Consider the following 25,331-nt stretch of genomic DNA (forward strand, 5'->3'; position numbering starts at 1 on the left):
TCCCCAGCCCCACCATATTATATATATCCCTTGACATCCTCCTCCATTTCGCACCCCCCCCCCTAACGGTCTCCACCCCTACTTCCAGTTGGACAACTGCCAAGGCAAAGTCCCCTCGCTCACTCTGAGGGGCCCACAGAACCAAGTCAACGTCAACACCTGCCTTCTCCTTGATCTTACTGCTTGCCTTGCTGGCACTGCCTGCCATGGCCGCCGAGCCCTCTAATGTGAAGCAAAACTACCAGCGCGACCGCGAGGCCGCCGTCCCCAGCCACATCCACCTGCAGCTCTACGCCTCCTACGTGGCCCAGTCCATGGCCTTCTACTTCTCCAGCGACGACGTGGCGCTGACGGGCTTGGCCGACGACTTCCTGCGGCGCTCACGGACCGAGAGGGAGCGCGCGGAGATGATGATGAGGTTGCAGAACCAGCGCGGGGGCCGCATCCTCCTCCGCCCCGTCCCCGAGCCTGAGAACGGCGACTGGGAGGGTGGCCTCCGGGCCCTGGAGAGCGCCTTCTACCTGGCCAAGAGCGTCAACCAGAGCCTGCTGGAGCTGCACCAGCCGGCCGCCGCCAGGGACGACGCCCACCTCTGCCACTTCCTGGAGACCTGGAGACCGCGCGTCTGCAGCACCAGGTGCAGCACATCAAGGAGGATGGGCGAGCCCTGACCAACCTGCGCAGGATGGGAGCCCGGACGCCAGCATGGCGCAGTACCTCCACCAGCTCGCGCTGGGCCGGGGTGGGTGAGACTGTCCCACTGCCACGGGGTGACGCCCCGGGACCTGACGGGCGTGTTGTGCGTTCCACACGTTCACCTGTTTCCTCCTTTTGGTTTGCACCTTGTTCACAATAAAGTTATGTGGTTCTTCAAGAAATAAAGCTGGTTGATTTGTGTGTGTGAACTCTCATCTATACAACTAGGGCCAATCCCAGGCAGGTTTAAATCAGGTGTCCTGAAGTCTACCCCCATACCCCCTCATACACAGATGCCCCATCCATGGGTGGAGGGGAAAGGCGTTCCACAGGCTCCTGGAGAGCCCAGTATTAATGTCCCCTTTATAACCTATGTGAGTTTGGGTGAAATGGAAGGGCTAATCTGACTGCCCTGGTGTCTGTGCCAGTTACAATATAAAAACATGATGCTTTGGGGGAAGAAGTGAAGGGAATGGGATTAGACAATGATTAAAATTAAGTGAGTCTTCAACATTATTTGGAAATATTTGGTTACTAAAATGTGCAAACATTAACATTTATTGATTCTGGGTAGCAAGCCCGTAGCCCTGGAAGAAGGTGTGGCACAAGACCTCTCTGACAAGCTCACACAGGGCCTATTCAAAACAGCAGATGAGCCTTGGGGCTGATTGCTCCACAGACACCAGAGTGAATTCCTGTTCTTACTAGTCTTGAGTTTTCATGCTCCACTTATAAAATATCCACCTACTGATTTGTTTTAACTTGTACTATTTCTTCTAGTAAAGTGTGCGTACGTGTATAGTTGTATGTCTGTATTTCTTTTAAAGATTTATTTATTTGGAGCTGCAGAGAGAGGAAGAGACAAAGATCTTCCATCTGCTGGTTCATTCACTAGATGGCCACAACAGCCAGGGCTGGACCAGGCTGAAGCCAGGAGTCAGGAGCTTCTTCCAGGACTCCCACATTGGGTAGCAAGAACCCAAGCACTTGAGCCGTCCTCCACTGCTTTCTCAGGCCATTAGCAGGGAGCTGGAATGGAAATGGAGCAGTTCCAGTGCCCAAAAGGGATTCTGGCATTGCAGGCAGTGGTTTTACCTGCTATGCTACAGCACTGGTCCATATGTATGTGTGTGTGCGTGTATTCGTACTTACTTATTAGAATATATACGTTCATTCTACCACAGCAGAAGTGGAGCTCCTTTTGAATTTCCAGACTAGATTCTGTACATTTGCATAGGAAGACTCTGTTTGTTCAAAGCAGTACAGTTATTGAGTTATTGGAAATGATAATGTTAATTTCTAGAGATTTTCTGATCCCAGTTGTGTTTCTGCTCTTGACTGTCATACATCCAACTTTGATTTGGTTTTTGTTATATGCTACCACAGAACCTAAACTAATAGCCTATCTCCACATCTTTGCCAGGCTGTGTTACAATTACTTTACAGTGGAGTACATAGCTTCTCTAGGGTTGTAAATGACTTTTTTTTCTTAAGCCCTAGTACAGAGTCTGCTGAAAAGAAAAAAAAATGTAAGGGTGGAAAAGGTAAAACAACTGCCTTGAATATACAGAGAAGTGAATGCTGCTACCACAGCCAACCCTTCTCACCTGGAAGTATGTTTCTTTCATAATATACAAATGTAATTTCCTAAGTCACCCTGTATTAGACTATATTCAGTATTAACCAGTCCCATTAAATAGTAATATTAAAAAATGGGTTCATGACAATCATATTTATGTATATATAATTTGTATTTACATGTTTTTATATATGTAGAAAATTCTGGTATTTACTGAGTTAACAAGATTTTTGTTTGGCTTGTTTTCAGCTTTGTGATTTTTAAATTATTTATCTGAAAGGTGGAGAAAGAGATTAGAGACAACACTCTCATCTGCTGATTCACTCTCCAAATGCATCAAGGGCTGAATATTGTCCAAAGCTGAAGCCAGCAGCTGGGAACTCAATCCAGGTCTCCTACACTGGTGGCAGGAACACAATCACTTGAGCCCTCACCACTGCCTCCCAGTTTCTGAAGGCAGGAGCCAGGTGCTTCTCCTGGTATCCCATGTGGGTGCAGGGCCCAAAGACTTGGGCCATCCTCCACTGGGCCCTGCACCCGCATGGGAGACCAGGAGGAAGCACCTGGCTCCTTGCTTCAGGTCGGCGCAGCGTGCCGGCCATAGTGGCCATTTGGGGGGTGAACCAATGGAAGGAAGATCTTTCTCTTTCTCTCTGTCTCTCTCTCTCTCTGACTAACTCTGCCTGTCAAAAGAAAGAAAGAAAGAAAGAAAGAAAGAAAGAAAGAAAGAAAGAAAGAAAGAAAGAAAGGAAAAGAAAAGTCATGTGTGAAATTTGTCTTTGCTGTGCAGATTCTAGCACAGTTTCGTGACATTAAGTGTAGTGCAGGACCCTCACCATGAGAATGAATAAATAACATACACATCATTTTGTGTCTTACTGGATAACGCCTAGCACTGTATTATTATGTTATCCTTGAATCAGTTTATAACTGAATGACTGCTAAGTAGCTTACATTCTTCCCTTGAGTTTTTCCTTTTATTTTGATCAGTAATACATGTTTTGATCAAAAGAAATCAGTGCTAGTATTTTTTGGAAATGAGACAATAGCTCCTTCTCTCACCAAAGTGTGCTAAAGTTTATCAAAATGCAGGCATTTATCTAGGAGATAAAGTAAAACATATATCTACACAGCATTTTATTAACAAAGATCAGTGCTGCTAAATAAATATAGAATGAGTACTATGCTCACTGTGCAGCATCTTGCACTTGCATCTCTTTCCCCCAGGAGAGATCCTCAACATTCGCTACATCATCAGTCAGTTCTGGATGAGCATCTTGTTACACTGCATTCCTCTTCAGGTTCAGTAGAGGACTTGTTAGGCTTCTCTCCGGCACAAAACGCATGATGTAATTTTATAAATTGGAACTTCATTATTTCCAAACAATTGTAGGCACAAGGCAATATCTAACTGTGAACTCTTGCAGATTTTTTAATTTAAAAGTGTTTCCACAGCGACTCTCAGGTATCAATTCTCATGACACTTCCATTGAATTTGATAAGGTACCTATTTCATTCCCAGGCAGACACCAACATAATACAGACCTATTATTTTCTCAATATGGAAAGTATTCAATCATTATAATAAACGATTATATTATACTAGAAAAAAAAACAAGGTGATTAGAGAAAGTTTCTCAGTGAGAACAGTGTTTCAGTCTGTCCCATCTTATTAACCACAACTTTCATTTGTCTGATGTTTGATTGATTCAATTCAATAAGCATTTGCTATTAAGTGAGTAGGTTCTGATGCATCAACATTAGATAAGACATGAACTTGGCTCTGTTAAGCCAATTTTCTAAGAGTAAAATACAAGTTTGATATGAGTTTATTTTAGTAGCCAATTAAATCAAGACTATAGCTAGGGAGTGTATTTATCACTTTTAACGTTATCTTTATCATTTATCATTTGTCGCTCAACAAACTCTCATAAATGGGAAAGCATTATTTTGTGTAAGATGTAAAGAACGTGGGCCAGAACAGTGGATTCTAAGTGAATCTAAAATATCATCACAACAGATATCAGTAGATGGAAATAATGTGTGAAAGAACTTCCTCTCTGTATAATGAGGATGTTACCTAAGGAAAAAGTAGTTTTTCATTTATCAGGCACCAGGTTAAATATTTACATAAATTATATCTCATTTCTACCTCATACCACAAGGGGTAGTGTTATTGATATATCCATTTTACAGATGATGACAATGAATTCCAAGAGATTATATGAATTCCAATTTGTCCCATAGCTTATAAGTGGTTTGGTTGAGCTCAAATTTTTCTCAAGAGATTTTTTTAAAGATTTTATTCATTTATTTGAGAGGTAGAGTTACAGACAGTGAGAGGGAGAGACAGAGAGAAAGGTCTTCCTTCCATTGGTTCACTCCCCAGATGGCCACAACGGCCAGAGCTGCGCCAATCTGAAACCAGAAGCCAGGTGTTCCCTCCTGGTCTCCCATGCGAGTGCAGGCGCCCAAGCACTTGGGCCATCTTCTACTGCTTTCCCAGGCCACAGCAGAGAGCTGGATTGGAAGAGGAGCAGCCGCGACTAGAACCAGCGCCCACATGGGATGCCAGTGCTGCAGGCGGAGGATTAAGATACTGTGCCACAGTAATGGCCCCTCTTGAAACATTTTTTTAGATTTCCCTTTTAATTCTTGAACAATTGACTCATCAATTGTTCAGGCATTTTTTTATATTTCCACACATTTTTTAATTTTTAAAAATTTTCATTATTGATTTCTAATTTGACAACATTGTGGTTGGAGAAGATACATAATATTATATCAACATTTCAATTTTGGTACTTGTTTTGTAGCCTAACATATTATCTATCCTGGAGAATAATCTGTGTGTGTTTGAGAATAATATGAATTCTACTGCTGTTGGGCGGAATCTTCTGCATATACCTCTTAGGTCTATTTGGTCTGAAGTGTAGTTTAAGTTCAATGTTTCTTATTGATTTTCTATCTGGATGATCTTCCATTGCTTAAATTAGAATGCGGAGGGGGGCTGGTGCTGTGGCATAGTGGGTTAAGCTGCCACATGAGATACCATATGGACACATACACCACTTGTGATCCAGCTCCCTGCTAATGCACCTGGGAAAGCAGAGAGGGTGGCTCAAGTGCTTGGGCTCTTGCACCAGTGTGTGGAAGACCTAGATGAAGCTTTGGGTTCCAGGCTTCAGCCTGGACCAGCCCTGGCCATTGTGGCCATTTGGGAGTAAATCAGCAGATGAAAGATCTCATTTTCTATCTCTTCTCTTTAACTCTGCCTTTAAAACAAATAAAAATAAATCTTTTAAGAAATTAAAATACAGAAATCTATTATTGTATCAGAATTTATCTCTTCATTCAGATCTATTAATACTTGCTTTATATGTTGAGACTTTTTTGGTGTGTATTCACAATTGCTATATGCTTTTAATGAATTGATCCCTTTATTATTATATAATGACCTTGTTTGCTTACTTTGATAATTTTTGACTTAAAGTCTATTTTATCTGATGCAAGGATAGCTACTCCTACTCTCTTTTCATTTCTATTTGCATGGAATATGTTTTTCTTCTGTCCAATTTCAATCTATTTTTGTCCTTAGAGGTGAAGTGTGTCTCTTGTAGACAGCATATAGTTGGGTCTCATTTTGGTTTTTATAACCCATTCAGATGTTCTATGTCTTTTGATTGGAAAGTTTAACCCATTTATATTCAAGATAATTGGTATGAAAAGACTTGCTATTGCCATTTTGTTATTTATTTTCTGGTTATTTTGTAGAACTTTTGTTCCTTTATCCTCTATTGCTGTCTTCCTTTGTGATTATGCAGTTTCTCTAGTAGCATGTTTTGATTCTATATCTATAATCATTCATGTATTTGCTATGGAACGTTGCTTTGAGGTTGCAAAAAACATCTTATAGTGATAACAGGCTATTTTAAATCAATAATAACTTAACTTTGATCACACAAAAATACTCTCCACTTTTATAAATCTGGCTTTAAGGTTCAACCACCTAAGATTCTTTAACATGCATTAGTAACTAAAACTGAAAACTAAATAAGTTTACTTTTGAGAAATGTCTCTTTTTTTTTCTTTTCTTGACAGGCAGAGTGGACAGTGAGAGAGAGACAGAGAGAAAGGTCTTCCTTTGCCGTTGGTTCACTCTCCAATGGTCGCCGCTGCCAGTGCATCGCGCTGATCCGAAGCCAGGAGCCAGGTGCTTCTCCTGGTCTCCCATGCGGGTTGCAGGGCCCAAGGACTTGGGCCATCCTCCACTGCACTCCTGGGCCATAGCAGAGAGCTGGCCTGGAAGAGGGGTAACCGGGACAGAATCCGGCACCCCGACTGGGACTAGAACCTGGTGTGCCGGCACCGCAGGTGGAGGATTAGCCTATTGAACCACGGCACCAGCCTCAAGTTTTTAAATATTTTAAAAAGTCACACTCATTAAGAAAGCCATTAATTGTATATTTTAATTTAAAAAATTAATCCATTATGCTTATGCAGAAAATATAAATGGCATACAAGGGAACTAACCTGTGTGAAAACATGACTATATTAGAAAGAAATTTGTATGTCCATTCCTAAGTCATACATGTAACAGGATTACAAAAAGTAGAGACAAAATCAGAGTGAGTCAATGTCACAAATTTTAAGTGTGTGATAACAAAGGATAGCATTTCTAAGATAGTTTAAACTTTAGGTCAATTGGTAGTTTTTAATAGGTAGAAGAATACTCACATTTTGATAATATATGATATGGGAAAAGGACTTTAATACCAGTGTTTGTGTGTGACATGCACTGTATGTTTTGAACTTGCAAATAATTCTTTTCAACTCCAGGTTAAAATTTTGAACAATTTCAAAAAAATTTAAAAAAGAACAATTTCAATAATTGGACTTTTGCATTTGAGAGGTCTTCTAATGGAAGCTAGGACAAGTGTTTTAAGAGAACTCTGCTGTTACATTATATATACTTGTTTTGGTTCATTATTCAATTTTAACTTTGATAGTTTTATTCTAGTTAATCCATAAATATCAATGTGTAAACTTTTTTTTTTATTTGACAGGCAGAGTCATAGATAGTGAGAGAGAGAGACAGAGAGAAAGGTCTTCCTTCCGTTGGTTCCCCACTCAAATGGCCGCCACAGCCAGGTGCTTCCTCCTGGTCCCCCATGCCAGTGCGGGGCCCAAGTACCTGGGCCATCCTCCACTGAACTCCTGGGCCGCAGCAGATTGCTGGACTGGAAGAGGAGCAACCGGGACAGAATCCGGCGTCCCGACTGGGACTAGAACTTGGGGTGCCGGCGCCGCAGGCAGAGGATTAACCTAGTGAGCTGCGCACCGGCCACCATTAATTCTCATAGTACAACATACTAAGGGCAGAGGTCCTACATGGGGGGCAGGTGCACAGTGACTCCTGCTGTTGCTTTAACAATTGACACTCTTATTTATGGCGTCAGTAATCACCTGAGGCTCCGTCATGAGCTGCCAAGGCTATGAAAGCCTCTTGAGTTTGCCAACTCTGATCTTATTTAGACAAGGCCATGGTCAAAGTAGAAGTTCTCTCCTCCCTTCAGAGAAAGGTACTGCCTTCTTTGATGGCCCGTTCTTTCTGCTGGGATCTCACTCACAGTGATCTTTATTTTAGGTAATTTTTTTTTTGGCACAGTGTCTTGGCTTTCCATGCCTGAGAAACTCTCATGGGCTTTTTAGCCAGATCCGAATGCCTTAAGGGCTGATTCTGAGGCCAGAGTCCTGTTCAGGGCTTTTGCCATTCTATGAGTCTGCTGTGTATCCTGTTTCCCGTGTTGGATCATTCTCTCCTTTTTAATTATATCAATTATTTGCAGAAACTGGTCTTATTTATGTAATACCTTTGACAATCTCATCTTTTTGATCAATTATGAACTTAAACTGATCACTTTAACAAGTAAGATGGCATTGATACATGCCACCTTGATAGGATTGAACTGGAATCCCCTGGCACGTTTCTAGCTCTACCATTAGGGGTAAGTCTGAGCATATACCGAACTATACATCTCCTCCCTCTCTTATTCCCACTCTTATATTTAACAGGGATCAATTTTCAGTTAAATCTAAATGACCAAGAATAATTGTGTGTTAATTAAAGAGTTCAACAAATGGTATTAAGTAGAACAAAAAAAAAAACACTAAAAGGAATAAGATAGTAAGTTGTTCCTCAACAGTCAGGACAAGGGCTGATCAAGACATTGTTTCTCATAGTGTCCATTTCACTTCAACAGGTTTCCTTTTAGGAGCTCAGTTAGTTGTCACCGATCAGGGAGAACTTATGATATTTGTCCATTTGGGACTGCCTTATTTCACTCAGCATGATGTTTTCCAGATTCCTCCATTTTGTTGCAAATGACCAGATTTCATTTTTTTTTACTGCTGCATAGTATTCTATAGAGTACATATCCCATAATTTCTTTATCCAGTCTTCTGTTGATGGGCATTTAGGTTGATTCCATGTCTTAGCTATTGTGAACTGAGGTGCAATAAACATTGAGGCCCAGCTCCAGCCATTGTGGTCATTTAGGGAATGAACCAGTGGATAGAAGATATCTCTCTCTCTCTCTCTCTTCCCCTCCCTCCCTCCCTCCCCCCCTCCTCCCTCCACCTCTCTGTAACTCTGCCTTTCAAAATAAATAGATCTTAAAAAAAATAGAGATTGAAATGGCCAACAGTCTGAGAAATAGAAGATTCCTGGACTTTTTCTAATAATGACAATAATATTTTTTTTAAAAATTGTTTATTGATTTGAAAGGCAGAGGCAGAGAGAGAGAGGTCTTCTATCTTCTGGTTCACTCCCCAGATAGCAACAATGGATGGAGCTGGGCCAATCCAAAGCCAGGAGCCAAGAGTTTCTTCCTGGTCTCCCACATGGGTGCAGGGGTCCAAGGACTTCTGCTGCTTTCTCAGGCCACAGCAGAGAGCTGGATTGGAAGTGGAGTAGCCAAGACTTGAATCGGCACCCATATGGGATGCTGGCACTGCAAGCAGTGGTTGATGCACTACGCCACAACACCAGCCCCCATTGACAATAAATGGACCATGGAGGAAAAGTGTGTGCTCCTTTGCTTTGTATTAAAGTAATTGCACAGAACCAAAAAAGGTGAACTCCAGGTCTGTTTGGTCAGGAGTCACCTGCTGGGATCCTTTGAAGAAATTCACAGGAGACATGGAATAAAAATAGAAAAATCAATTGTAAATAGAATAGAGTTGTTTTAAATGCCTAATAGAATGAACATATTTTAACTAATCAATATAATCTTAGTAAGAAATAAAAACTACTTGGGTGAGCATTGATTTTCCAATTCAACATTCTGTGATTAACTACAGCATGTGATTAACATGTTGCTACCAATCTGAAGTTACATTTTGAGGAAAGCTTTTTAATCCCTTTAACTTCTCGAGAGGCCTCCAGTAACATGCAAAGAAAAGACATCTTTGCTTTTTGTTTGTTTGTTTTTTTTTTCTATATCATCCCCCAAGTTTGCTTTTTCGGAGTGGGAATGACAGATTCCAGGTGTCCTTTTTTAAAAAATATTTATTTATTTGAAAGTCAGAGTTGCACAGAGAGAAGGAGAGGCAGAGAGAGAGGTCTTCCATCTGCTGGTTCACTCTCCAATTGGCCACAACAGAGCTGCGCCAATCCGAAGCCAGGAGCCAGCAGCTTCTTCTAGGTCTCCAACGTGGGTGCAGGGCCCAAGGACTTGGGCCATCCTCCATTGCTTTCCCAGGCCATAGCAGAGAGCTGGGTCAGAAGTGGAGCTGCCGGGACTAGAACCAACACCCATATGGGATGTCACCACTGCAGGTGGCGGCTTTACTTGCTACGCCACAGCACTGTCATCTCCAGTTGTCATTAATAGCCAGAAAGTTTAGAAGGAATGAACTTATGAAGTCATACATCCACATGGTTAACAGTGCTTTCACTAAGAACCCCCCTAAACCTTTAGTTTTCTATAAACAAAGAGTCTACACTTACCCAAAAGAAGGAAGTTTGCAATCTAGGGGAAGGTGGTGAGCAAATCCAGGATGCCAGGGAATAGATCATTGAAATTGTCCTTTTGGGGGCCCAGAAAAGACAGAAAGTGTATCTACAAGTGTGCTGAAAGGTTAAGACTAAAGCGAATAAGGGAAGTGAAGAAGAAATTCAAAAAGAGTTAACGATGCTCAGGTGGAAAGATTCACTGTCTGGGATTTTGGAGGTAGGTTTCTGCTGTCAGAGAAGCGTGAACTTGGTCACAATGAGGAGAAAAGTGGAGGTTAGTGAAGAGGTTATTGAAAGTGTCATTTGCATAAACATAGACTCTTATTTAAGAAGTTTTTTTTTTTTGTTTATTTGAAAGGCAGAGATACAGAGAAAGAAGGAGAGAGAGAAAGAAAGAAAGAGAGATAAAGAGAGATCTTTCATTCACTGGTTCACTCCCCAAATGGTGACAACAGCCAGGACTGGGCCAGGCCAAAGCCAGGAGCCAGGAGCTTCTTCCAGTTCTCCCATGTAAGATACAGGGTCCCAAGTACTTGGGCCATCCTCTGCTGCTTTTCCAGGGCCATTAGTAGGGAGCTGGATGGGAAGTGGAGCCACCAGGACTCGAACCGGTTCATATTTTTTTTATTTTATTTTATTTAATGAACAAAAATTTCCAAAGTACAGCTTATGGATTACAATAGCTTCCCCCCCATAACTTCCCTCCCACCCACAACACTCCCCTCTCCCACTCCCTCTCCCTTTCCATTCACATCAAGATTAATTTTCAATTATCTTTATATACAGAAGATCAATTTAGCATATATTAAGTAAAGATTTCCACAGTTTACACCCACATAGAAACACCAAGTGTAAAACACTATTTGAGTACTAGTTATAGCATTAATTAAACACCTAAGAGTAATTGTGTATTAATTACAGAGTTCAACCAATAGTTTTAAGTAGAACATAAAAAATACTAAAAGGGTAAAGTATTAAGTTCTTTTTTTTCTTTTTCTTTTTTCTGTTTGTTATATAGTTATTTTTTTATTTGATAAATGTGAATTTACAAAGTGCAACTTGTGTATTGTTGTGGCTTGCCCCCCCCCAAACCTCCCTCCCTCCCGTGGCCCTCCCCTCTCCCACTCCCTCTCCCATCCTGCCCTTCATCGAGTTTCATTTTCAATTACCTTCATATACTGAAGATCAACTTAGTATATACTAAGCAAGGATTTCAACAGGCTGCACTCACACAACCACACAAGGTATAGGGTATTGTTTGATTCAAACCGGTTCATATTAAAAACACACATGAGTTAGCTGATTTGGAGCCTGAAGGCAGTAAGAATATATGAATATATATATACACACACACACACACATTATATGTGTGAGACAGTAGTAGTATTAGTAGTAGTAATAGTAGTATTTAAAGAAAGCAAAGAGTTCAGGAATTGGCCTCATTTACCTGCAAATGGTTTCTAAGTAGTCATTTATAGAACAATGCTGTTTGATTAAGCCCATCATACCATAAACAGGCCCCAGCATGTGAAATAATCACACTTCCAGGGCTGAGCAACAGCAATTCAATGCTTCGAGTGGGGAAAGTAAAGTGACACATGTGTGTTTCTGAAGATAATTCCCGCATCACATCCTTAATGCTACCTGTGTCAGAATTTCATTCCCCAGTTGTATAAAATCCCCAATTATTACAGATTTATTTATTTTTCTTTTTTAATGGTGATATAAAATCCTATACTGGTTGAAGTTAAAATAGATCCACCTACACTTATCAAGTTAAATGAGTTCATTTTTTGCATTACAGATAGAAAATATGTAAAGTTATATCACTGTTCTTACTTCATAATAATATATCTCCTTATCTCATTTTTGTTGAAACAGACTAATATGCTTAATATAAAAAATAAATTGGAATTTAAAGTCCAGAGGGGGAACTAAAATTACTGTTAATAGTTTGAAGAATAAGGTGATGTTAGTAAAATTATAGCTATTTATCACGGGGATACATGTTTCAGCTGACAGTGATTGTAATCTTTTTAAATTGTGAGTAGTATTGAAATGCAGATATGTGGTCATAACTTTGATATTATCTTTTAATTTTTTTACTACCATAGTACTTTCAGTCCTATTATATTAACAAATGTATATTATTACATTAATTTTTTCTTAGGCATTCCTAAGAGATATAATTTCCTTCATTTGTTGTTTAGGAAGAAGTGACTCAAAAGCCAAAAGAATTCTTATATTTAGGTTATGAATATATCAGAAGTAAAATCTCCCTTTCCCCAGCCAAATTCCTGCATACAAAAATTTATTACTATTATTTTTATTTATTTGAAAGACAGGGTTACAGAGAGAGGCCGAGGCAGAGAGAAGGGTCTTCCATCTGCTGGTTCACTCCCGGAATGGCTGCAATGGCCAGAGCTGAGCCAGTCCGAAGTCAGGAGCCAGGAGCTCCCTCCAATCCTCCACACGAGTGCAGGCGCCCAAGGATTTGGGCCATCTTCTACTGCTTTCCCAGGCCATAGCAGAGAGCTGGATCAGAAGAGGAGCAGCCAGGACTCTAACCCACGCCCATGAGTTGCCAGCTCCACAAGCTGGGGCTTTAATCCACTGCTCCAGAGGGCCAGCCCCCTGCATACAAAATTGACAATTTCTTCCTTAACTTAGCAAACTATTGAACTAATCAAATCACTACTTTTGTGAGTTATAGTATAATTTTTAAGGGATTTCAGCATGACCTTAAGAATAGTTTTATAACTTTCCTCTTTATAGTTGTGCCAATTTGTTTTTGTCAAGCTGTAGATCCTTCAAATCATGTTTTTCTTCTATCGAGTATGTTTTTAGTATTAAAAATAATTGCTCAGGACCTATGTTGTGGCACAGCAGGTTAAGCTGCTGCCTGCAATGCTGGCATCCCATGTGGGCGCTAGTTCAAGTCCCAACTGCTGGATTTCCAATCCAGCTTCCTGCTAATATGCCTCGGAAGGCACTGAAGGATGGCCCAAGTGCTTGGGCCTCTGCATCTATGTGGGAGACCCAGTGAAGCTCTTTACCTCTGGCTTCAGCCTGGCCCAATCCTGGCAGTTGCAGTCATTTGGAGAGTGAACCAGTGAATAAAAGATCAGTCTCACTCTCTCTCTCTCTCTCTCTTTAAAATAATTATTGTAAATTGCTCACGTCAAACAATGAAAACCAGTGAATTAAATTTTTGTTACTTTAAATTCCAGTCCCAAAGTGAAGGCTTAACAAAATATGCCAGTTGTATTGTTCCCAGCGTACTTTTAAAATCCTTAGCACAGTCATTCGCTACTACTGTCACCCTGTATACTCTGTCCCAGTTTTAGGAATAAACCAAGCCTTGTTGGCAAGAGAAATCATGATCATGAACAATACTCCAGCTGATCGAACTGCTCCTATAGTTCTTTATGTCACATTTTCAGAAACTTAGTATCTTCTTGAGATCAAGTCCTCACTTGATAACTCAGTTTCCTGTCCAGGTCTAATATTAGTACTGATCTTGATAAGAAACTCAACCCTTCAATGACTTTTGGATTGGGGCTGATTTTCCTCATACTCTCATCCTGGGCACTTGGAACTTGGTTCTGAACTACAAACCTCATGACTTGGAGCTGGCTTCCTGTTTCCAAATGTCTCTTGACAAGTAGCAGTCTGCCAGCTTAACACATCTCAATGTATTGTTTCCCTGGAGGTCCCTGGTGTCTGCTCCCCATATGCCACCCATGTCCCCTTTAACTTAGCTTCTCAGGGTGATCTGTCATTTTCTCTCAAGATAATTTTCCTCTATAGATGGATTTTCTCATCTTGCCAGGAACTTTTCCTGTGGTGAGTGTATTTAGTACCAGGTCCAGACTCTCTAAGATTTGCATCCTGTCATGTAATGAAACCCATGAAGAATCCGTCAACAGAGAAGACTGAAATCATCTGTGCTGGTTAATGCTATCTGTATTATGCATTGCATTCAAAAATTCCACAAATCTCTTATTCTCTCTGTAAAGTAAATGTTAATATCTTCAAAATCCTCTAGATGCAATAGTTATAAAATTTTAGATAACATATGCATGTTCTTTAAAAAAGACTCTTCATTTTACTACATTTTAAAATGTCTTTAAAAATACTGTAACATTTCTGTTCCACTTTGACTATGACCTTGTCTAAATAAGATCGGAGTTGGCGAACTCAAAAGGCTTCCATAGCCTTGGCAATTTATGACAAGGGCCTAGGGTGATTACTGACGCCATAATCAAGAGTGTCAATTTGTTAATTCAACAACAGGAGTCACTGTGCACTTACCCCCCATGTAGGATCTCTGTCCTTCATGTGTTGTACAATGTGAATTAATGCTATAACTAGTACTCAAACAGTACTTTACACTTTGTGTTTCTGTGGGGGTGCAAACTGTTGAAATTTTTACTTAATATATACTAAATTGATCTTCTGTATATAAAGAGAATTGAAAATGAATCTTGATGAAGAATGGGATGGAGAGGGAGTGGGAGATGGGAGGGTTGCGGGTGGGAGGGAAGTTACGGGGTGAAAAAGCCGCTATAATTCAAAAGCTGTACTTTGGAAATTTATATTTATTAAATAAAAGTTAAAAAATAAATAAAAATACTGTAACATTTCTGTTCAATCTATTAAAGCACATTACTTGTTTTAGTGAGCCATTATAAGCTTGTCGTGGAGAAAATATTGGTTTATACATCACAGAAGAATATCAGTGCCTCCATGAAGATGACACTCAAATTAGTAGGTGAACTGCAGACAAGGAAAAACCATCCTAATTGCAGAGAAGAAAAACAGTCTGAACTTACACTTGCTTCTCACAACATCAATTGATTTTAAACATTGGGTTGAGTTCAATTTGGTTCAAGTATTCAATTTGTGTTTGAAAATGTTTTTATGTAGAAAAACGAAGCTTTTTCCACACTAAATCCCTAAATGTATGTCAGCTTCACTTATACTGTACGAATGTGTAACTGTGACTCAGAAGGATATCTCAATTTCAGAAACAATGAACTGTTAGGGTGCCACTAGGAAAGCAGTATCAAACAAAATAAAAATCTTCAGCAAAGCCCTCCGATTTCTGATACTCCTTCAAGTCAATGGTAACATTTTATGAGAGGAAACATATCAAGGATTTTAAGAAGTTGGGTCAGACAGAACTGGATAAAAACACCCAATTCCTACCATATATTTGGTATATGACTTTTGAGAAGTTTTTTCTCCATTTCATTATTTGTGTATTTAACCATACTTTAAAAAATATTGAATGAATTAGCATATGGAAGATGCTTAGTAAATAATAGTTACTATTGCTGTTATCATTTTATTTATCAAGAATCATCACATCATTATAATTCTAGCCTTTTATTTTCACCTAACTTGTACAAGCGTTAAAATATCTTGATGTACCTTTGACAATATTCACTTGTAACATTTTATCACAAACTCAATGTGTGGGAATTTTTTAATATTTAATCTGGCTGTGGTTTTTTGCTTTTGCAAAAGGGTGTATTGAGATATGTAGAAAAGACAAATGAAAACATTAAAAAGTTGCATTTTAAGTGGTTTATATTCAGAGCACAGGTAAATCTATTCTTTCATATGCATTCTTTGGAAACCTCTTTTCCAGGGAGCCTGCAGCATCATTCATCATTTCCTACTGCTCTTTTATCCATCATATCTCTTTATTCTGTCTTCCATGTGACCTCTTAAGGCTTTTCTGATTGTTCTAGCAAGCGAAACTAATCATGAATAAAAATCCAGACAAAGGAGAAGAAGGGTGCCCAGCTATAACCTCAAGTGTCTTCAGCCTAAGGTCCTCAGGGTTTTCTTACCTATCATGAGAAAGGGCCTAGTGCATCCAAGCTGTGTACGAGGCTCAAATGGGCATTAGAGAAAGTTAAATGGAAATGATCTGCCAACCCTGGTAGGAATTTTTAGGAGCTGATTATTTAGCGTTTATGAGGGCTCTATTTAGAAAGAACTTGGGTCTTAATAAGGCCAAAAAGAAAATATATACTTATACCCAGAGTAGATATATTTAGGAATACTAGACATAGATTTATGTGTTTTACATTAAAGAATTAAACAAACAGAAAATGAGCCTCTGCTTTCTGGGTTGTAGCACCATACATTGGTGATGTTGAGTCAAAATGTTGATGATGGAAATAAGTTCAAGATAATGTGATGGTAGGAACTATTGCAAACAAATTCCTGTCTCTCTTTTTATTCATGAGCCCCATGTTTACTTATTTTTCAAATTTTATTTATTTGTGTAAAAGGAAAACTTACATAGTGAGAAGGACACACACAGAGAGAAAGAGAGAGAGAGAGAATCTTTCATCCTCTGAATCACTCCCCAGATGCTCACAACAACTGAGGCTAGAACAGGCCAAAGCCAGTAACCAGGAACTCCAACCCAGTCTTCCTGTTGGGTTGCAGGGACCCAAATACTTAAGCCATCATCTGTTGCTTTCCCAGGTACATTAACAAGGAGCTGGATCAGAAGAGGAGGCAGAGGCAAGACTCGATCCTAGGTACTCTTTTGTGGAAGGGGAGAATCCCAAACGGTATCTTATTTAACCTGTTGTGCCACAGTGCCTGATCCTAACATCAGCCTCTTTAGATCCCATTTTTTTTGTAAGTCAGAAAACTTGCAATAAACATACTTAATGTTGCAAGATCTGTGCTGTTTGGGAGGTGATTCAAAATAGAGTACAATCCCTGCTTTTAAAACTCTGAGGATTCCTCACAATTAAGGAGAGGAGACTCACACTTGGAACAACTAACAAGCAGTTCAACTTGAAATATTACTAACCTTTTAATGTTATCAAATAGGGAAGAATGGGATCAGAAAAGTATTGATTTGTGGCAGACTAGAATAGTTAGAAAAACTTCATGAATGCAATCAAATTGTAAGTTTTAGTATCAAATTAAAAACTTTGTTTAGGTAGGTGTATCTTCTTTAATTTTTTCCTTAAGCTAAAATGTTGTAAGGTAAAACTCAAGATCTAGAAAATGCTGTTTAAACAGAAAAACATAATGAAATCAATTTCCTCATAAAGTAAGAAGAAGGAAAGAGAAAGAAGAGACTTTTGCAGAGTCTGATGCAGTGTCCTGTGGTAGCTAACAAAATTGTAAAGATAATGAATCGGTTCCTAAATACATTTAGAGTAAAGTTGAAGAACCCCAAAGATAACTAGGAAAATTTTGAAAGCACTTAGAGAAGAAAGATTACTAGGAAAAATTTTAGCTCACAAAAACAAAACAAATATAAACCAAACAAATAAAACGTCCCACAGCAATAATGAAATCCAGAAGATTATTTTCAAAACCTTCAGAAAAAAGCAATTGTCAACCTAATAGTGTATGCCTAGCAAATCTGCCTTTCAACAAGGAGATGAAAAGAAAAACATTTTAAGATGCATGGAAACTGAGAGCATTACCATAAATAAGGCAGCATTAAAGGAACTTCTATAGGATGTATTTGCTGATGAGAATGCTTAGCAGTGAGGGAAAAGAAGATAAAAATGTAGACATATATAACAAGCATTTTCTGTATAAAATTATACGTGGAGCACAAAAAGGACAGATACAGCATAGTTAACACAATATAAGACATGTTCGTACTGGAATTATGAAAGGTAAAAGAGTTCCTGAGACTTTAAATTGGCATATATATATATAGTATAAGCTAAAAGTGCACACACAAGACATGCTGGAGTCCTGTATACTGGAGAAAATACATAGAATTAAGAACAATAGCAGGTGTGCATACCCATTGAATTATAAGGCAATGAAGAGATATTTTAGGGTAGTCTTCAATTCTAGAAGAAGGTTCTCACAAAAAAACTGTGGGGGCTTCTAAGTATCAGGAATCCATGGAGAGTATCAGTTCCCATGGTTAGATTAGGAACCAGACTCCAATAGTGATTAGACAAGGCAGAATTTTGATGTAAGCCCTGCCGTGCAATCTCAGCATTCATAGTAGGTAGGTTCCATTTCACACCAATTCAAGTTCAAGCCAGAGGATTGCAGCCCTAAGATATGTCAGCATCACAGTGAGATTTGACAATTCCCATTCATATAACCAGAGACTTAATGTGATCTAGGAATGATTTTCTTAGTTACTAGGCCATAACTCTTCTCCATATAGCTTTACAGGAATGTGCAAATTTGTTTCTGAATGCCAGTCTTTGACAAATCATTCCATAGGACTCAGTGATGTATGATCTAAGATTATCAACTAAGACACAAATTTTCATATTATATTATATTTAAACATCAAATTTTAACTATATGCTTTTTAAAATAGCTTCCCCTAAAACCCAAGGCAAGGTAAGATTGAAATGAAAATAAGTAAAGAAATAAATATATACATATATACCAGAGAAATTTTAATGAAATTACAATTGATCAACCATACCAATGCTGAGAAAAATAGATATAATCAAGATGAATTTAGTACAAATCAAATATATATATGATATTTACATGTAAAAGTGTCAGCTCTCCAAAATGATATTAAAAGCTAATTCATGCACCTCTACAATACCCTTACAACAAAGCTGTCAGAACTGTAAATTGTAGTAGACAAATCTATCAACACAACTCTATTTCTAAGTCAAGCAGACGAAAAGTCAGTATGATGTAGAAAATCTGAACAACAAACTGTTAATGAATTTTACTGAGTGGCCATATGCAGAACTTTGAGGTAACAGTTGGATAACACACGCTATTCTAAAGTATATAAAAATCAGCATCTAATCCATAAAGTCAGCCTAAAAACAACTCAAAGATTTGGTAACATACAAACCACTTTTAAATAACTCATTGATCAAAAAATAAATCACAATAGAGATTTTTGAAAAAAAAACACTTCAAACCAACCAATAATAAAATGCTACATATCAAAAGATGACACGTATTGCTTACCAGGAGAAATTTTATGAATGCCAGAAACCTAAAATATTATAATAAAATTGTTCTGATACTGAAACAAAATGTAGGTGAATTTATTTATCTAGAAAATAGAAAAACAGTTCTTACTGTGATTCAAAATCTTGAAGCAATGAGGGAAATTATTGAGAAATTTGATTATATTAAAATTTGCTGGGGCCTGCATTGTGGTGCAGTTTGTTAAGCCACCACTTCCCACCATGCCAGCATCTCATATCGGAGCTGGTTCAAGTATCAGCTGCACCATTTCTGATTCAGCTCCCTGATAATGCACCTGGGAAAGCAACAGATGCTGGCCCATGTGCTTGAGCCCCTGCCACCCATGTGGGAGACCCAGATAGAGTTCTTGGCTTCTGGCATCCAACTAGTCCAGCCCTGGCCATTGCAATCATTTGAGGAGTGAATCAGCTAATGGAATGGAAGACCTCTCCTCTCTCTTTCTCTCCCACTCTTTCTCACCCCTCCCCCCATGTGTGTGTGTTTGTGTGTGTGTGTCACTCTGTCAAATAAATTTTTTTAAAAGTCAAAGTTACGGAGAGAGAGAGAGAGAGAGAGAGAGAGATATCTTCCATCCATGTGTTCACTCCCCAAATGGCCTCAATGTCCAGGCTGCAGCCAGGCCAAAACCAGGAGCCAGTAGCTTCATCCAGGTCTCCCACATGGGTGTCCAAGCACTTGGGCCATCTTGGATGCTTTCATTAGCAGTGCGCTGGACTGGAAGTGGAACAGCCAGGAATCAAACCAGCATTCATATGGGATACAGGTAATGGCTTAACCTGTTATGTCAAAATTCCAGTCCCTGAATAAATCTTTTTAAAAAATTTAGCATAGTCCATGGTATGTATTTGACTTAGTGTTTTGAGAAGCCCACATCCCACATGGAAGCACCTTGGTTTGAGTTCTGGCCCTGCCTCCAATCCCAGCTTTCCTGCTCATACACATACCCTGGAAAGCAGCAGAGATGACTCAATTCGTATTGATTATTTAATCTTGTGATTTTTTTGAATAATAAGTTGGTTATCTAAGTAAAGTCTCAAGAGAGGAACAATGAGAATAAGTATAGCAGTGAATATCAATGTTAATAGATTCAATATATTTTGGTGGTTATTCTCTTTGAATCTGAAATTTTTCCATCGTTGGCTAATAGGAATCCCTTCAAGTTGCCTACCCTGTCCTTTCAAAAACAAACAGAAGTCTGTGATAAAGTCTGTGATAGAGTGTAGATCAAATGCTTGAAAAATGGCAAGATGATCTGCTCAGCTTCGTTGTTCAGCTTGGAAGCATATATATCTCTAAGAAGTCTCAGTAATTCCTTTTAGTGGAAAAAGACAGTAGTATATTTGTTTTTTTAATAGGTTTCTGTAGTTTCTGAGGTTTATCAATAGAGAACTACGAAACACGTGTTTATTTTTGAAAGAGAAAAATACATTCTGAACTCATAATTGCTATTTTACAAAATTAAATGAAGATTACAGGAAATATGTTTATATTTTATTTTATACTGAAAAGTTTGGTTCCTAATGGCATTACTTATATGCTTCAGTCTACTTTCCATGTTGTGGAGTGTGTGTGTTTATTTATAATAGTTTCAAGATTACACTAATATACTTAATAATAAGATCACTAGTTAGAACCTGAAATTTAGGTATACACAATCAAAATAATATTGTTTGATTTGACATAAATATCCTTACCATTATGCTACCAATTTGTTATAAAGTAACCTTACAGAGTTTTGCTTTATTTTTGATGGCTCCACTTTTCCAATTTATATTTAATTATCTTTGAAATATTTAAAACATGAATAAAGTTCTAATGTAAAAGCAACAAAAGATGACACATGAGAAAACATCTAGCTTTTTTTAAGGATTTATTTATTTATTTGAAAGAGTTACAGAGATAGAGGGAGAGAGAGACAGAGAGACAGAGAGAGACAGAGATCCTTCACCTGTGGTTCACCCTCCAGATGGCTGCAGTGGCTAGGGCCCAGCCCCAAGACTGGAGCCAGGAGCTTTTCCAGGCCACCCATGTGGGTGGCAGAGTCCCAAACACTTCCGCCACCTTCTGCTGTTTTTCCCAGGCCACTAGCAGAGACTGGAAGTGGAGCATCCAGGACTCAAACTGGCACCTCTATGGGATGCCAGTGTCATCACAGGCAGCAGCTTTACCTGCTATGCCACAACCCAGGCCCCAAAAGCATCTAGCTTTTATCCTTCTTCCTATTTTCTCCCCTTTACTTCCTCCCATGTAAAGGTCACTACTTGTTTTTAATGATTTTGATTTTTGAAATATTAGCAAACATGAGATACTTCAATAGTTTCTTGGAAAAGGGAGTTAAAAGATAAATTTATTTTGGTCCAAAAATTGAAACTCATGCATATTTTTTTTATAATATGTATTTTCCATAAACTATTTGAAGACTGCTCTGAAGTGTGCACATGTGTGTGTGTACGTAATCCCCACCCCTTTGTTAGCCAAACGTATTCAAGAAGTTATAACAACATACTTCTCTCATTTTTATTTTTTACAACTATTTTGCATTTTCTGATAGTGGAAAAATCAATAACCTTTTGTATAAGTCATTTGATGTTCCTATGAGTATATCTTTGGGATAGGTTCTTAGAGGTGTGATTGCTGATTCAAGGGAAAATGCCTGTGCCATTTTGCTAATTAATTGGTTAGTATCAGCTTCTCTGAGGTGGTATAATTTTGCCATTTCTTTTTTTTTTTAAGATTTATCTTATTTATTTGAAAGACAGAGTTACAGAGAGAGGTAGAGCGGAGAAAACAAATTTACAGACCAAATTCTCTGCTCCATGAAGTTTATATTTTGGTAGGGAAAGGGAAACTAAAAAGGTAAGATATATATTATTTTTATGTTGATAAATGCTAAGAAGAAAAGCATGGGGACTATAGACTGGGGTGGGGGGGGATGTGGGTGTTAAATTGAGACAGCAAAAGAGCACATTCTCACCCAGATGAGATGCTAAAACACTTTCTCACCTCCACATAATTTTGCACCCAAAGGCGGCCAGCATTTTTCTTATAAATAGCTTTGAATTAGTTCACCTGTCACCTGCCTTAGCAAGTAATTGGTGAAGACACAAAAGTTCCATATTCTAAAATATGGTAGACATAATTTGCCCAGGAAACTTATAAGTGTGGATGCATGTAGTGATCCACTTTGGCCAAAGGAGAATTTCAGTATTGTTCTAGTGAGGGGATAAAAATCAGCGATTTTGCACAATGTCATTTCCCAGGGGCCTGCCAGATTTGAGTCAGCCTGCTAAATGCACACTGAAACAGCTAAATAAATTGCTGCCTTGGCTGTATTAGTATTCACAATATGACCTTTGGAAAATATCTACCCAAAACAATTTTGGTTTTGGCAGATTTACTATTATTCTGTCATTTCTGAAAGTAATTGGAAAAATAGGATCAGTTACTTCTAGAGACAATTCCAGGTTCATGACATTAAGAACATTTAATTTGTCTTCAGAATGCCTGTCTTTCTCCTTGCAATAGCCAAAGCATATACATATAATTAATCCAAATGCCACCTCAACATTTTTAAATGCAACTCAAGGTAAAAGAAGACATGCATCTAGCCTTATTTTATATTTTATGAAAGTGAAACCCATGTGATAATCTGCATGACTTATTAAATGTATATACAAATTAAAGCTTTTATAAACATGAATATATTTTTATGGGTCAAGCAAAATATTTAAAGTTAAAAATATGACATGCAAATGTAAAATGAATATATATCACTTTATTCAACTCATTAATTAATGAGAGAACAACTAAGATGATAAAACTGACTCAAAGAGTATTTGATAAACAGGAGTTTATATAGTTTATCAACAAAATGATCTAAAAATTTTTAGAGTAGTACTGCTAGATTAGATAAAAACTTTTTACTGTCCTATGGGGCAATAAAAAATAACAGTTGAGTTTATCTTTTCTGTCACTTAGAAATTTACAAATTAACAAATATCTTCATAGTATCTTTGTTCTGACAAGTAGTAAATAGCAATGTCAAACATAGGTATATTCTCCTAAAGAATTATATAATCTGGTAGTAAGTGTCTTATCTGTTAGAATAGATATGCTATTATATAAGATAGTCCTGTTAGTGTCTAGCAAAACGTTGAAAAGACATGGTGCCTACCTTTTTTTTGCTTCCCCAGTTTTAACAATTTTATTAATAATTCCCTGGTTTGGCCTTAAGCAATCTCCAAATATTCATCAGAATATTATTATATTCTTTTTATTCTATAGTATATTAATAATATATGTTATATATTATGTTACATCCTTATTATAGTTTAGCTTGATCATTTCCACAGATGCAACAGAGGTGGTAATCATATAAATGTTTTTGGTCATGTAGTATTTAGCAAATACTGAGGTAAGCCTATTTTGTTTGGGGTGAATATCGTGGCATAGCCGTTTAAGCCACCACTTTGGACATTGGCATCCTATATCGTAGTGCCTGGATTTAGTCCAGGATGTACTTCAAATCCAGCTTTTTGCTAAGGTGCATCCTAGAAGGTAGCAGATGATGGCCAAAATACTTGGGTCCCTGACACTCATGTGTAACACCCAGATGGGGTTCCTGGCTCCTGATTTTCGCCTGCCTCAGCCTCAGCAGTTGGGGACATTTTGGAGAGTGAATCAGAATGAAAGATCTCTCTCTGTCTCTGTTTCTCTGCCTTTCAAACAAAATGAAAGTAAATAAACAAAACTTTTAAAAAAAATTTTAAAGAAGATCTGATCTCATAAAGAATTCATAAATTTTACCAAAGAATGAAGGGTTGGACTATTTTAAAAATTCTATAATATTTTCCTTCAAATGGAGACTAGGTCAAGGCCAAGAAAATTCCTCCTCAGATCACTGTGATAGCCATTGATTTAGTACATTCCTCTCTTCAGAAGATCCTCAAAATCTACTGAAGTTCCTAGCTTACCAGGAAGCGACTTCTTTATCACTTGTGATGCTGGAGCATTTTTAAGTGCCAGGCCAGTTTCCTGTGAGGATTTTCTAAGCATTTTCTAGGCCTTTGTTCCCTAAAAGCAAGCTTACTGGATTAAAAATTATTTATTCCCAGGGCTGGCACTGTGGCAAAGCGGGTTAAAGCCCCAATCTGAGGCATTGGCATCCCATATGGGCACTGGTTTGAGTCCCAGCTGCTCCACTTCCTATCCAGCTCTCTGCTATGGCCTGAGAAAGCAGCAGAGGATGGCCCGAGTGCTTGGGCCCTTGCACCCTCGTGGGAGGTTTTGAAGAAGCTTCTGGCTCCTGGCTTTGGATCAGTTCATGTCTTGCCAGTGTGGCCATCTGGGGAGTGAACCAGTGGATGGAAGACCTCTCTCTCTCTCTGTAACTCTCTCTTTCAAATAAATAAAAAACAAATCTTTAAAAATTAATCTATTCCCAAAATAACAACCCAGCATATCTTTGCTTACACAATCAATTTGCCAATTGGAGGTAAAATAGAGCCAAATTCTTGTTGAAATAATTAAAATAAAAATTGCCACAAAATAAGAAAATCCAGTAAAATATTTGTTTCTCAACTATGAGACTTCAGTGAGAACCATATACAATTTAAAAATGTCATTTTCATTTCTAAAAGCATAATCCTTTAAGCTGAGGATAAGAGGTCAAGGAAGAAAAGGTGATTCCTCGTATATTTATCAGTACATAGAGCATAAAAATATCAACAATATTCAAAATGAATCAAATTTTTTAAAATTTCCTCATTAGTTCATCCAGTCCTATGTAGTTAACTCTGTTTCTCTTGAATCATGAGTCACAATCTGATTTCTTGAAGTCATCTTTTTTTGAAATAAAAAGAGCCCTGGAGGGACTGGCTGTGTGGGGCAGGTTAAATTGCGGCTTGGGACATCCACATCCCGTTTCTGAGCACCGGCTTTAAGTCCTGACTACTCCGTGCCTCCAATCCAGCTTCCTGCTAATGAGCCTAGGAAGCAGCAATTGACGGCCCAAGAACCTTTGTTCCCGCCACCCACTCTAGAGCCCCCCCCCCC

General features: G+C 38.5%; 1 pseudogene; it reads left to right on the forward strand.

Moving 5' to 3' along the window:
* The first annotated feature begins 206 nt into the window (after nt 1–206).
* Nucleotides 207–856, forward strand: LOC100357775 (ferritin heavy chain pseudogene; annotated as a pseudogene).
* The last annotated feature ends 24,475 nt before the right edge of the window (nt 857–25,331 follow it).

The sequence above is a fragment of the Oryctolagus cuniculus genome, chromosome X (genome assembly GCF_051225735.1).
Source record: "Oryctolagus cuniculus isolate XC-2025 breed Fujian yellow rabbit chromosome X, ASM5122573v1, whole genome shotgun sequence".
NCBI lineage: Eukaryota > Metazoa > Chordata > Mammalia > Lagomorpha > Leporidae > Oryctolagus > Oryctolagus cuniculus.